The 15697-nt window shown below is 40.3% G+C and overlaps 1 non-coding gene across 1 annotated transcript; it reads left to right on the top strand.

Annotated features, from left to right (window-relative positions):
- Positions 1-442: 442 nt before the first annotated feature.
- Positions 443-570, top strand: LOC126061861 (small nucleolar RNA SNORA31). The gene has a single exon (XR_007513910.1). It is a non-coding gene; the product is annotated as a small nucleolar RNA SNORA31 (small nucleolar RNA).
- The last annotated feature ends 15127 nt before the right edge of the window (positions 571-15697 follow it).

Here is a 15697-nt window from a genome sequence, read left to right as displayed (position 1 = left end):
ATGTAAAGTAACATTCATAGGTTCCAGGGATTAGGACGGGGATATCTTTTGGGATGCTATCATTCAGCCAACCACAATGGGTCAAACATCAACCTCTTTATTGTACAGATGAGGAAACTGAGGCAAAGAGAGATTCAGTAACTTGCCCAAGATCACTTAGCTAGTACCCGGCAGAGCTAGGATATAAACTCTACATTCCACACTTGGGACAGGAAAGCAACATGACCAGAATCTGTGTTAAGCAAAAGACTAGAAGCAAAGGAGAAACAGGGAGGATGAAAAAATGAGAGACAGAGAAAACCTGAATGAGTTAAAAACCAAAGAAAATCTCTGAAAATCCCTGAGAAGGGGTGACCACTTAGGAAGCTCCTGAAGAAGTCTAAGATGGTGGCTGCAGGGAAGGCAAGGATAATTCTGGAAAGATGTATAAAAAGGGTTTGATGTGCATCTATTTTACAGACCTGGAGCATTGTCTGCTTCTAAGGTTTCCACTACAGATGCGAGAAGAAAGTTCCTTGGCTTTCTGTCTGTCTGCTTGTGGCAGCCAAGACTGACTAGGGAAATACAGGAATTACTAAATGGGAGAAGGCAGAGAAAGGTAGACAGTTTTTACAAGTCGGAAATCACCTTTATAGTTAAACCATTTAGTCCACAAAGGGAATCTTAAAATTTTCAGTTAGAAAAAAAAAAGACTCTGATGATTGAATGTGGGGAGGTCGAATGGAAGAAAAATTCCAACATTTCAAGCTTGGGGAACTTAGAAATCAGTTTAGAACTCTGTATTTCCCAAGCATACCACTCCTTTCCCTGATACTGCCACAGATTATAAGTAGGTTTCCACAAGCAGCCAAAGCCCACCAATGCAATTTTTTTCCTGCTTGTGAACGAAGAATTCTTGTTTTTCCTACTGTAGGACTCATACATCAGGGCAGCAATACTATCAGCTTAGTAAATAATTGACCCCAGTGAAACAAGTAGGGTTTGCAGTAGTATAAGGTCCCTGGATGGTGCAAGCATTTTTCCATTGATTGTTAACTTAAAGGTTGGTGATTCAAATCCACCAAGTGGCTCCAAAGAACAACAGCCTGAGATCTGCTTCCATAAAGATTACAGCCAAGGAAAGCCTATGGTGCAGTACTACTCTGTAACACATGGAGTCACCAGGAGTTAGAATTGACTTGACGGTAATGTTTTTGTTGTTGTTGTTGTTGTTTTGTCTGTTTTGTTTTGGGGGGATAGGGGAGGGTACAATCCATGTTACCTCACCCTAGAGCCCATCACACTGGGTGATGCCATGTTGACTACTGACAGGAGCTCTGGGGATGTGTAAATTTTCCTAGATTCTTTCTCCAATCAGAACAGCCCAGCTTTGTTGAGGTTTAACCATGTTCAAATCTAGGCTGTGCCCATACACAACAGAGGCATTGTTTTCTCTCCCTCAGTTCTCCGTATGTTAAAAGGATCTATTAAAATGTATCTGGGATGGAAGGCGCCCAACATGCTGTCATTAATTTAAGGAAATAAAATTACACCATATGAAAGGTTATCATAAGGAAGATGGTGACCAGCTGTTCTCCATCTCCTCTGGGTTAGAACAACGGAAAGTGGGAGGGAGTTCAATTTGAAATTGAATTGGAGAGGGAGTTTGACAGAAGGAAGGAAGCATAGCCAATGAGGACAAGACAGACAAACAGATTATTTGGCTGGGTGGGGGGATTCAGTCAGCTCAAGGCAAAATGAGGTTTTATTTTTCTCTCTCCCTCTGGGTAACAAATGGCCTTAGAATTTCTCTCTTCTTTTACCTCTTCTTAGACAAAAGCTGCTTTTCAAATTTTTACTAAGGTTAGAAACAATTAAGGCATTTTTATTTTTATATAGATCAAAGTGGTCAAGTAAACCAATGAAGCTGTTGTAAGTTGCCATCCAGGTGACCCTCGTGTGTGCAGAGTAGAACTGTTCCACAGGGTTTTCAATGGCTGTGAACTTTCAGAAGCAGGTCACCAGGCCTGTCTTCCTAGTCACCTCTGCATGGGGTTGAACTGCAGACCTTTCAGCTAGAAGTTGACTGCTTAACCGTCTTCATCACCCAGGACCCCTCAATGAATGAGACAGGGAGTAGATTATCAGAGACCTTTTCTAAATAGTAGCTCATGGTCTTGTCAAGTCTTATCCAGAGAATTCAGAACTTATCTGATCGGGGAAATGGACAGGATAGATCTGAAGTTCCTACCAATTTTAGAAACCTCTCATTCAACCTGCCCCGAGGCTAAATTGAGAAGAATCTAATTTATTCATCAATGACCTCAGATCCTGTATCCTCTCTATCCTCTATTTCCCTTTCACTCTTTAGATATTCAGAGACATGGTCCCCATCAAAATGCGCTCTTAACAAATAATTTATACCAGTAATTTACTCCTAGTGTGAATTGAAATCACTTGTTATCTCTTTTCCAGTTACATTTGTATGTAAGCTGTGACTTTCACTATGGAACAAGAGGCCTGGTTCTCTGGTCAAAATTTTTCAAAATATATAAAACCTAAAATTATAAAGATAATGGAAGAAAAAATAGGAATAATGCTGGGGACCCTAATATATGTCATAAATAGAATACCAAATATCAAACATAACTAAAAATGCACAAACAGTAGAAAATGAACTAGATAAATGGGACCTCCTAAAAATTAAACACTTATGCTCATCAAAAGACTTCTCCAACATATGTACACCCATGTTATTGCAGCATTATTCATGATAGAAAAAAGATGGAAACAACCTAAGTGCCCATTGACAGATGAATGGATAAACAAACTATGGCACATGCACACAATGGAGTATTATGAGATGATGATAAAGAACAATGACGAATCTGCAAAACATCTCACAACATGGATGAATCTGGAGGGCATTACGCTGAGTGAAATAAGTCAATCACAAAAGGACAAATATTAGGTGAGATCACTATTATAAAAACTCAAGAAAAGGTTTACACACAGAAAAAAATAATCTTCAATAGTTACAAGAGAAAGGCAGGGTGGGGAGGGGGAAACCACTAAATAAATGTAGACAATTGTTAACTTTGGTGAAAGGAAAGACAACACACAATATAGGGAAAGTCAGCATAACTTGACCAAGGCAACGCCATAGAAGCTTCCTAGTCACATCCAAACACTTTGAGGGATCGAGTTACTAGGGCCGGGGACTGTGGTCTCAGGGGATATTTATGTCACTTGGCATAACATAGATCATAAAGAAAATATTCTACATCCCACTTTGGTAAGTAGCATCTGGGGTCTGAAAAACTTATGAGCAGCCATCTAAAACACATCTATTGGTCCCATCATGTTAGCAGCAAAGGATAATGAAGAAAATCAAAGAATCAAGGAAAATATCAGCCCAAAGGACTAATGGACCACAGGAACCACAACGTCTACCAGCCTGAGCCCAGAAGAAACAGTGCCTGGCTACTGCCACTGACCACTCTGACAGGGATCACAATAAAGGTTCCCCAGACAGAACAGGAGGAAAATGTAGAACAAAATTCAAATTCACAAAAAAAGACCAGATTTACTGGTCTGACAGATACTAGAGGAACCCCCGAAACTACGGCCCCAGACATCAGGCTACTTTAGAACTGAAGCCACTCTTGAAGTCTACCTTTCAGCCAAAAATTAGACAGGTCTATAAAACAAACAATAACACATGAGAGGAATGTGCTTTTTTGTTCAATCAAGTATAGGTGACCTAATGGCAACACCTGCCCAAAAGCAAAGACAAGTTGGCAGGAAAGGACAGAAACCTGGACAAATGGACACAGGGAACCCAGGGTGTAAAGGGAAAGGGGGAAAGTGCTGACACATTGCAGGGATTGCAAACAATGTCACAAAACAATTTGTGTATAATTTTTTGAATGAGAAACTAATTGGCACTGTATCCTTTCACCTAAAACACAATACAAAAAAAAAAGAATTGTGGAAACCAGTGGAAAAAAAGACTTCTCCAAAAGAGTAAAAAGATAACCTACAGACTGGGAAAATTTTTTGTCTACAACATATCTGGCAAGGGTCTAATTTCTAAAATTCAGACAAAACCTCAACATCTCATCAACAAAAAAAATCAAACAATCCAGTTAAAAAATGGGCAAAGGATATGAACAGACACTATATCAAGAAGACATTCAGGTAGCTAACAAACGTATGAAGAAATGTTCCAGATCATTAGCCGTTAGAGAGATGCAAATCAAAAGTACAATGAGATATTATCTCACCCCCAACAATAATGGCACTAATCAAGAAAAAAAAAAAACAGAAAATAACAAATGTTGGGGAGGTGGGGCCAAGACGGCAGAGTAGTCAGACACTTCCAGTGATTCCTCTTACAACAAAGACTCGAAAAAATAAGTGAATCAATTATATATATGACAAGCTAGGAACTCTGAGCATCAAAGGCAAAGTTAGGAAATTGGACTGAATGATGGGGAGGGAGAGATAGTCAGAAGCAGCAAGGAGTTGCCAAGTCAGCGGGAGCACCTCAGCCCTGATTCCCTAGCGTGACCACAGCAGTGCTGGCGGTGGCGTTTAGGATGCGGCTACTTCAGCAAAAGAAGGCAAGTGAGGTGATGCAGCCCCAACCCCCTGGCATAACCACGGTGGGACCGAGCCAGCGAACAAAATATACAGATGCCTCTGGAATCTGAGATAAAACAGCACTCTCAGCAAGAGAAAAGTGATTTTGTCTAACTTACTGTGAGGATCTAATAGCTCCTCCTTTTGAAACAACTCTCGTCCGTCTATCTGATCCCTCCTCCCTCTGCCCCAACTGGCTTCGGTAACAGTTGATTTCCCTGGGCCTGACAGCGGTTCTGCTGCACTCCCTGAGCCATTCTCCCGGCCTTGAAGAAGGAACAAATGGACAAATGGAGAAAAAATACTCTGCCGATACCCCTAATCTGGAAACTCAGAGCAGAAGCAGCTCTGGTCCAGGCATAAGCAGTCCACAGACTTTGTCTTTCACCCCTGCATGGATCCAGGTGGCCCCATTGCAGCAGATAGGATCTGGCTGTTATATTGCAGGTCTGTTTGAGGTCTGACTGTAACTGTTTCAGCTGTGCGGTAGAGAGGTGAATTTTGACATTTGATACCACTCTGCCTATTAAACAGAGCCCTCACCTACCCACAGCAGGGGCCTGAGGACTGGTGGCTCCGCCCATACCACCTAGCCACACGCAACAGGGGTCCAAGGATAAGTCGCCCTCCAAGTCCTTACAGTTAGAAGCATCAGGTGCCTATGGTATGGCTGCAGAGCCCACCCACCAGCACTCTAGAGAACAGGGACGTACCTTCCTCACAGACACTCGGGTGAAGGTTGTTAGCCAACTGCCTCCCTTAGAGTCTGACCCCCTGCTGCAACCAGAAACCTGTGCACACAGCAATTACCACTACTCCTCTAAGATCGTAGGTGAGAGCCTACACTACGCACTAGGTGACTGACTACCTGGACACCTGAGCTGAACCTATACAAGAATAGTAAATGGACTCCTAGGCTCATAAACCTGGTAACAGCTGTAGCCATCTGGAGACAGGACATTAGTGCTTTAAAGGCTCCAATAATCAAGTTAGCTCATTTTAGTAGCCTATTCGAGTATACCAAAACAAAACAAAGCAAGAAGCTAGGACATAGCAAGCAAATATAAAATAAATCAATACAATAACTTATAGGTGGCTCAGAGACAACAGTAAATATCAAATCACATAAAGGAGACCATGATTGCTTCAACAAACTCCCAGGACAAAGAATCAAGGAATCTTCTGGATGAAGATGTATTCCTGGAATTACCGGATGCAGAATACAAAAGATTAATATACAGAACTCTTCAAGACATCAAGAAGGAGATCAGGCAAAATGCAGAACAAGCCAGGGAGCACACAAACAAAGCAGTCAAGAAAATTAAGAAGATTATTCAAGAACATAATGAAAAATTTAATAGGTTTCAAGAATCCATAGAGAGACAGCAATCAGAAATTCCAACAATTAAGAATAAAATTGCAGAATTACACAACTCAGTAGAAATCAGTGGAGCAGAACTGAGGAAATGGAAGTGAGAGTTAATGAGATACAAGATAAAACACTCGGCAACAATAAATTTGAAGAAAAATCAGATAAAAGTGTTTTAAAAAATGAAGAAACCCTAAGAATCATGTGGGACTCTATCAAGGGCAATAACCTACGAGTGATTGGAGTACCAGAACAGGGAGGGATAACAGAAAATACAGAGAGAATTGTTGATATTTGTTGGCAGAAAACTCCCCTGACATAATGAAAGATAAAAGGATATCTATCCAAAATGCTCATTGAACCCCATACAAGGTAGATTCCAAAAGAAAGTCACCAACACATATTATAATCAAGCTTCCTAAAACCAAATATAAAGACAGAATTTTAAGAGCGACCAGAGATAAATGGAAAGTCACCTACAAAGGAGAGGCAATAAGCATAAGCTCATACTACTCAGCAGAAACCATATGCAGGCAAGAAGGCAATGGGATAACATATATAAATCATTGAAGGAGAAAAACTGCCAGCCGAGAATCATATATCCCGCAAAATTGTCTTTCAAATATGAAGGTGGAATTAGGATATTTCCAGATAAACAGAAGTTTAGGGAATTTGCAAAAACCAAACCAAAACTACAAGAAATGCTAAAGGGAATTCTCTGGTTAGAAAATCAATAATATCAGATGTCAACCCAACACCAGAACACAGGACAGAGCGAGTAGATATCAACCCACATAGGGAAATCACAAAATGAATCAAGATAGAAAAATGCTTATAACAGGGTATCAGTGATGTTATTATGTAAAAGGTGACAACACTGAATAAATAAAGAGGGACTAAATAAAGTAGGCATAGATCTTTAATACGGAGAGGAAATCAAGGCAATATAGGGAGATAAAAGTTAGGTTTAAACTTAGAAAAATAGGGGTAAATACTAAGGTAACCACAAAGGAGACTAACAATCTTACACATCAAAATAAAATACAAGAAAAACATAAAGACTCAGCAAAAACAAAATGAACAACATTGAAAAAGAGGAGCACACAATTTACAAAGAAAAACTATTCAGCACAAAAAATTAAGTGGAAAAAGAGACTGTTAACAACACACAAAAAAAGACATCATTAAATTCTTACCTATCTATAATCCTGCTGAATGTAAATGGACTAAATGCACCAATAAAGAGACAGAGTTGAAGAATGGATTAAAAAACACGATCTGCCATATGCTGCCTACAAAAGACACACCTTAGACTTAAAGACACAAACTAAAACTCAAAGGATCAAAAAAATATATCAAGCAAATAACAATCTAAACAGAGCAGGAGTGGCAGTACTAATTTCTGACAAAACAGACTTCAAAGTTAAATCTACAACAAAAGATAAGGAAGGACGCTATATAATGATTAAAGTGACAATACACCAGGAGGATATTACCATATTAAATATTTATGCACCCAATGACAGGGCTTCAAGATACATAAAACAAACTCTAACAGCGTTGAAAAGTGAGACAAACAACTCCACAATAATAGTAGGAAACTTCAACACACCACTTTAAATAAAGGACAGAACATCTAGAAAGAAGCTCAATAAAGATAGGGAAAAGATAAATGCCACAATCAACCAACTTGACCTCATAGACTTGTACAGAACACTCCACCCAAAAGCATCCACGTATACTTTCTTTTCCTCATACATGGAACATTCTCTAGAATAGACCATATATTAGGCCATAAAGCAAGCCATAAGAGAATCTAAAACTTCGAAATACTGCAAAGCATCTTCTCTGACCATAAAGCCATTAAACTAGAAGTCAATAACAGAAAAATGAGGGAAAAGACATCAAACATATGGAAACTGAACAACACTTTGCTCAAAAACGATTAGAGTCTACAAGAAATTAAGGACGGAAAAAAGAAATTCATAGGATCCAATGAGAATGAAAACACTTCCTATCAGAACCTTTGGGACACAGGTAAGGTAGTGCTCAGAGGGCAATTTATAGCAATAAATGCATACATCCAAAAAGAAGACAGGGCCAAAATCAAAGAATTATCCCTATAACTTGAAGAAATAGAAAGAAAGCAACAAAGAAACCCTCAGAAGACTCAACATTGTAAAAATGTCTATTCTACCCAAAGCACCTATAGATACAAGGCAATCCTGATCCAAATACGAATGACATTTTTTAATGAGATGAAGAAACAAATCACCAACTTCACATGGAAGGGAAAGAGGCCCTGGATAAGCAAAGCATTACTGAAAAAGAAGAACAAAGTGGGAGGCCTCACTCTACCTGATTTTAGAACTACTGCCACAGTAGTCAAAACAGCCTAGTACTGGTACAGCAACAGGTAGATAGACCAATGGAACGGAATTGAGAATCCAGACATAAATCCGTCCACATATGAAGAGTTGATATTTGACAAAGGCCCAAAGCCTATCAAATGGGGAAAAGACAGTCTCCTTAACAAATGGTGCTAGCATAATTGGATATACATCTAAAAAAAAAGTAAAACAAGATCGATACCTCAAAGCATGCATAAAAACTAGTTCAAAATGGATCAAAGACCTGAATATAAAATCTAAAATGATAAAGATTATGGAAGAAAAATTAGGGACAACACTAAAATCTACATGATACTGCAAAAACTCAACAACAAAAAGACAAATAACTCAATTAAGAAACAGGCAAAGGATATGAACAGGCACTTTACCAAAGAAGACATTCAGGCTTCTAACAGATAGATGAGGAAATGCTCATGACCATTAGCCATTAGAGAAATGCAAATCAAAACTACAATGAGATTCCATCTCACTCCAACAAGGCTGGCACTAATGCAAAAGACACAAAATAATAAATGTTGGAGAGGTTGTGGAGAGGTTGGAACACTTATACACTGTTGGTGGGAATGTCAAATGGTACAACCACTTTGGAAATTGATTTGGCTCTTCCTTAAAAACCTAGAAATAGAACTACCATACCAAAAACCAAAACCAAACCCAGTGCCACCGAATCAATTCCGGATCATAGTGACCCTATAGGACAGAGTAGAACTGCCCCATAGAGTTTCCAAGGAGTGCCTGGCGGATTTGAACTGCTGACCCTTTGGTTAGCAGCTGTAGCACTTAATCACTATGCCACCAGGGTTTCCAGAATTACCACATGACCCAGCAATTCCACTCCTTGGAATATACCCTAAAGAAGTAAGAGCCTTCTCACGAAAAGATATATGCACACCCAGGTTCATTGCAACACTGTTTACAATAGCAAAAAGAGGGAAGCAACCAAGGTGCCCAACAACAGATGAATGGATAAATAAATTCTGGTATACTCACACAATGGAATATTACACAACGATTAAGAATGCTGATGAATCTGTGAAACATTTCATAACATGGAGGAATCTGGAAGGCATTATGCTGAGTGAAATTAGTCAATTGCAAAAGGACAAATATTGTATGAGAACACTATTACAAGAACTCTAGCTTAAACAGAGAACAAAATATTCTTTGATGGTTACGAGGGTGAGGAGGGAGGGAGAGGGATATTCACTAACTAAATAGTAGACATAATTTTTTTTAGGTGAAGAGAAGGACAACACACAAAAAATGGGAGGTCAGCACAACTGGACTAAATCAAAAGCAAAGAAGTTTCCTGAATACAACTAAACTCTTCAAAGGCCAGAGTAGCAGGGATGTGGGTCTGGGGACCATGGTTTCAGGGGATGTCTAGGTCAATCGGCATAACAAGATGTATTAAGAAAACGTTCAGCATCCCACTTTGGTGAGAGGCATCTGGAGTCTTAAATTTTAGCAAGCAGCCATCCAAGATGCATAAATTGGTCTCAACCTATCTGGAGCAAAGGAGAATGAAGAACGCCAAAGACATATGGTAAAGATGAGCCCAAGAGACAGAAAAGGCTACATAAACCAGAGACTCTATCAGCCTGAGACCGGAAGAACTAAATGGTGCCTGGCTACCACAGATCATTGCCCTGACAGAGAACACAACAGAGAATCCCTGATGGAGCAGGAAAACAGTGGGATGCAAATCTCAAATTCTCGTAAAAAGACCAGGCTTAATGGTCTGACTGAGACCGGAGGGACCCTGACAGTCATGGTCCCCAGACCCTTTGATAGCCCAAGATTGGAACCATTCCCCAAGCCAACTCTACAGACAGGGATTGGCCTGGACTATAAGATAGACAATGATACTGCTGAGGTGTGAGCTTCTTGGCTCAAGTAGATACTTGAGACTATGTGGGCAACTCCTGTTTGGTGGCAAGGTGAGAAGGAAGAGGGTGACAGGAGCTGGTTGAATGGGCATGGGGAATACAGGGTGGAGAGGGGGAATGTGCTGTCTCATTAAGAGGAGAGCAGCTAGGAGTACACAGCAAGGTGTGTATAACTTTTTGTATGAGAGACTGACTTGATTTGTAAACTTTCACCTAAAACACAATTAAAAAAAAAATGTTGGCTAGGTTGTGGGGAGAATGGAACTCTTATACACTGTTGATGGGAATGTAAAATGGTACAACCACTATGAAAAATAGTATGGTGCTTCCTTAAAAAGCCAGAAGTAGAAATATCATATAACCAGCAATTCCACTCCTAGGTATATACCCTAAAGAAGTAAGAACTGTGACACGATTAGACATATGTAAACCCATGTTCATTGCAGCATTATCCACAAAAGCAAAAACATAGAAGCAACCTAAGTGCCCATCAACAGATGGATGGATAAACAAACTGTGGTACATATGCACAATGGAATACTACGCAAAGATGAAGAATAATGAATCTGTGAAACATCGCACAACATGGATGAATCTGGAGGACATTATGCTGAGTGAAATGAGTCAATCACAAAAGGACAAATACCATCTGGAAGAACTAGATGTTACCCAGCTACTACCAATGACTGCCCTGACAGGGAACACAACAGAGAATCCCTGATGGAGCAGGAGAAAAGTGGGATGCAGACCTCAAATTTTAGTAAAAAGACCAGACTTAATGGTCTGACTGAGACTGGAGGGACCCCACAGGTCATGGCTTCTGGAGTCTCTGTTAGCCTAAAACTAAAACCATTCTCAAAGCCAACTCTTTAGACAAAGATTAGACTGGACTATAAGACATAAAATGATATTGGTAAGGAGTGTGCTTCTTAGCTCAAGTAGACACATGAGACTACGTGGGCAGCTCCTGCCTGGGGGTGAACAAGAAGGCAGAGAGGGACAGGAGCTGGTTGAACAGACATGGGAAATACAAGGTAGAGAGAAGGAGTGCGCTGTCGCATTGTAGGGAGAGCACCTAGGGTCACATAACTATGTGTGTATAGGCTTTCGTATAAGAAACTGACTTGAATTGTAGGCCTTCACTTAAAGCGCAATAAAAAACAAACAAACAAAAGGACATATATTGTATAAGACCAGTATTATAAAAAAAAAGATAAAGTTTGTACACGGAAAAGAATAAGAAAAATTTTGATGGTTACCAGGGATGGGAGGATGAAGAAGGGAAAATCACTAACTAGGTAGAAGATACGTGTTAATATTGGAGAAAGGAAAGGCAATACACAACATGGGGGAAGTCACTACAACATGACCAAGGTAAAGAAAGACACTGAGAGGAACACAAGAATAAAAGGCAACTACAGTAATTACCACGTGCTCCTTGGAAACTCTATGGGGCAGTTCTACTCTGTCCTATAGGGCCACTATGAGTCAGGATCAACTTCACAGCAATTGGTTTGGTTTTTTGTAGTTACAGTAATCCTGCAACAATAGCATTAACAAACAATAATCTACAAATGGATACATAGGTAGATAGGTATGATAAAAAGGTATAGGAGGGTGTAAGGGAGCACATCCACCTGCAGGTATAGGTTTGGTTGGGATATTTCTACATAAATAATTGTAGGTGTTGCGTGTATGTTAATATAGACAATAGAGCACACAAGAGGCAGAGTCATTGAAACTTCTTAGATATAACCAAATGCTTTGCGGGAAGAAGTTCCTAGGCTCAAAGGTGAAGGACCATATACTTGAGGAACATCTACATCAATTGGCACAACATAGTTCATAAAGACAGTGCTCTGCATCCTACTTTGGTGAATAGCATCTAGGGTCTTAAAAGCTTGTGAGCAGCCATCTAAGATACAACTATTAGTCTCTTCCCATCCAGAGCAATGGAGGGTGAAGAAAACCAAAGACTCAAGGGAGCAATTAGTCCAAAGGACTAATGGACCACATAAGCCACAGCCTATACAACCCTGAGACCAAAAGAAATAGCTACCACTACCAACTGCTCTGACTGGGATCACAACAGTGAACAAAAAATCAAATTCACAAAAAAGATCAGACTTACCGGTCTGACAAAGACTAGTGGAACTCCCAAGACTATGGCCTTAAGACACCCTTCTGATCTGGAACTGAAGCCATTCCTGGAGACCACCTTTCAGCCAAACAATAGACAGGCCCATAAAATAAACAATAACACCCAAGAGGAATGTGTTCCTTAGAACAATCACCTGTACAAGATCATAAGGACAACACTTTCCCAAAAGCAAAGATGAGAAGGTAGGAAGGGGTAGAAAATCTGGACAAAAGGAAACTGTGTACGCAGGGTGGAAATGAAGAGAGTGCTGACACATTGAAGTGAATGCAACCAATGTCATGGAACACTTCATGTACAAACTATTGAATGGGAAACCAATTTGCTCTGTAAACTTTCACCTAAAGCATAATTATTTTTTTAAATAAATGGATAAAAATTAAAAAAAAAAAAATTTCCAAAATAGCAGTAAAGACCAAAGTTCACTGGTAGTTACCAGAGATGGGAGGGGTGGGAAAGGGAGAGTCATTGTTTAGGAAACTTTGAGTTTCTGTTTATGGTGATGGGAAATTTGGCCGTGGACATTGGCGATGGTTGTACAACATGATTAATGTGATTGGTGTCACTAAATTGTACACGGGAAAAACGTTGAACTAGCAAGTGTTGTGTTATGTATACATATTTACAACAATTAAAAATAAAAAAGTGTAGGGAAGAGATATGTCCAGATCCTGAAATTGCACAAAGAAGGTAGCAGTTTTCTCTCCCTACTTCTCATTAGAATTGATCCTCTATTTTAACTGAAATCTATTAAGAGTAAGGGATGTCAGAACACTCCTTAACATAGTTAAAAAAGAAGGAAAGAAAAGAATTGGTCTGCCACACTACATTATGTGACAAAGTCTTGGGACTTTGCTCTAGTGATTATACAAAGGTAAGTAAGCCATACCTTGCAGTACAGAAACGAGGCAAGGCAGATAGATATACAAATATGCATAGTGTTGAGGGAAAAGGAATGAAGTACTGGAGGGATTCAGAAGAGGAAGAGGGAAGGTGGAGTTGGCTGAATCAGGAAAGGTTATATGAAAAAGATAAGTTTGAAATAAGCCTGAACACTGGTTGGGATTCAACAAAGCTCGATGGGGGGGGGTGAGAGAAAAGCATCACAAGCAGGCAGAGCAGCAGAACAAAGCCATGAGGTGGGGAATGTGTGGCCACGAACTATGAAGAACTTAGCTTGGCAGATGCATGGTGTACAAGTAGGGGGGCTGTGGGTTATTAGGCTGGAAAGGCAGGTGGGGGTGGTGGGCCATGCCTTAGATTGTCCTGAATGCCCACCAGGATGAGGTGTTTATACTTCATTTAGTAGACATGGAAAGACTTGAAGTTTTTGAGAAGGGAACAAGTCAGCCTTAGTATAATCCTAAAGGTCTGAGCAGACTCTGCACCTTTCATAATGAGTTGCCGAATTTTTTTTCATTTGTCACAAGAATTTTACTGTTTTACTTCTGCCCTTCATTTTTGCCTTCTTGATTGAGTAACACTGAGGCCCAGAGCGACCACAGATCAGTCTGAGAAGCGCATGCTCACCTGCTCCTCTGTCCTTTTCTTTTTAAAGTATAGTGGTTACGAACTCAGCTGCTAACCAAAAGGTCAGCAGTTTGAATCTACCAGCCACCCCTTGGAAACTCTATGGGAAAGTTCTACTCTGTCCTATAGGGTCACTATGAGTCAGAATTGACTGGACAGAAATGGGTTTGTTTGTTTGTTTTGAGTTTCCCTTTTGGGTCTAGAATAGAAGTAGTTCTAACTGACAAGAACAGAAGAAGAAATGCTTTTGAATAACAATCTTTGGCATTCAGGTTGCCTGTTTTTCTTTAGTTGAGGGACATTTCAGTTGAAAACCTGGCATTGCCCCCATGTTGAGGACTGCTGGTAACCCATAGGATCACCGTGCAGAAACGGGGCAGGGGAAAATTAATTTCATAGCTAGGCATGAAACCCTGGAGTTTGGCTTCCCTGTCACCTCCAAGCAAGAGACCAAACCCTGGTAACTCGAATGCAAATATGAACCCAGGCACCAAATCAGCAGGAACCTTGGAAACAGAAAGGGTCAGAGAGACAATTTGGTCACCTTCCAAATCCAAGCAGCATTCATTTTGTTCTTAAGTGTTGTAAAGTTTTTTGACTATAATTCACTCCCCTGCTGACAACCTGTGTCAAAGTTTCAGCTTTGCTGGAAATGGCTGTGATCTGAACTCTTTCAGAGAAAAAGAAAAAAGGAAAGAAAGAAAACATACACAGCCTCCACATAACTCCAGCTCTTTTAATGGCCAGGTTGATGGGGTCCTTAGCTAGCATCTCTCGGAGTCCCCACCATAATTACAGGCTGGGAAGGAGAGTTATCGTTCATGCGATTAGGGACTGTGCTTCTGTCCATTAGGGAACAAAGAGGAGGAAGCATTTTCAAGAACTTGACACCAAACATTTTTCACCAGGGAATTTTACTCAATTATTTGCAAAATAATCTCAAAGATGGTCATTTCATCATTAAAATGTTCCCTTAAAAATTCACCACAGGCCTGTTTAGAGCTGATACTGACTGGTGGCACTCTGGAAATCATGTGCTTGATTTAGCACCATTCTCTCCTAAAACCATACCAGCCACGCCCCCTCCCCCATCGACGCTCCACTCAATTGAGTCAGGCTTTCACGTTCCACCTGCCCAGACATTGATGAAGATATACAGCCTAGAACTCTTTATCTGTTCCCTTTCCCTCTTACATCAAGGGAATCCATCAGCCTGGAGCAAAAAAAAAAACAAAGCTCTGGGAAGGCAAGAAGAGAGGAGGGGGACTGTCGCCAACAGCCCTTGAGGAAGAGACCAGAATTAGGAAAGAGCTTTCTTTGCTGAAAGGACTCTCTTTAAAGCTTGATGTTGGTGATATGGCAAGTGGAAATGACAAATAAGAGAAGGAAATCTACTTAAGACATCCTTAAAACTCAAGATGTCTGAGCCAAGAACTTTGCAGGGAATCCATTCCTAATCAATACTTACCTCTTCAAATATTGTACCGTCAGTGGCCTAAGCACCATCAAAATTCCCCTCATGCACTCCATTCTCCCCTTTAACAACTATCCAGAATTCTCCTCAGCCTGAAAATGTGGTTCAGATCCCACTTCCACATGTAGCTCTCCCTAACCACTTTATCCTGCCCTGGTCTCTCCTTTCTCTGAAACCTACTTTCGCTTGTGGACTATACCACAGAGTCCAGCTTCTCATTAGTCAATGTCCTTTTCAAGAGCA

Source organism: Elephas maximus, chromosome 18, assembly GCF_024166365.1.
Source record: "Elephas maximus indicus isolate mEleMax1 chromosome 18, mEleMax1 primary haplotype, whole genome shotgun sequence".
Classification (NCBI taxonomy): Eukaryota; Metazoa; Chordata; class Mammalia; order Proboscidea; family Elephantidae; genus Elephas; species Elephas maximus.
This window is presented reverse-complemented; position numbering and strand designations above follow the sequence as displayed.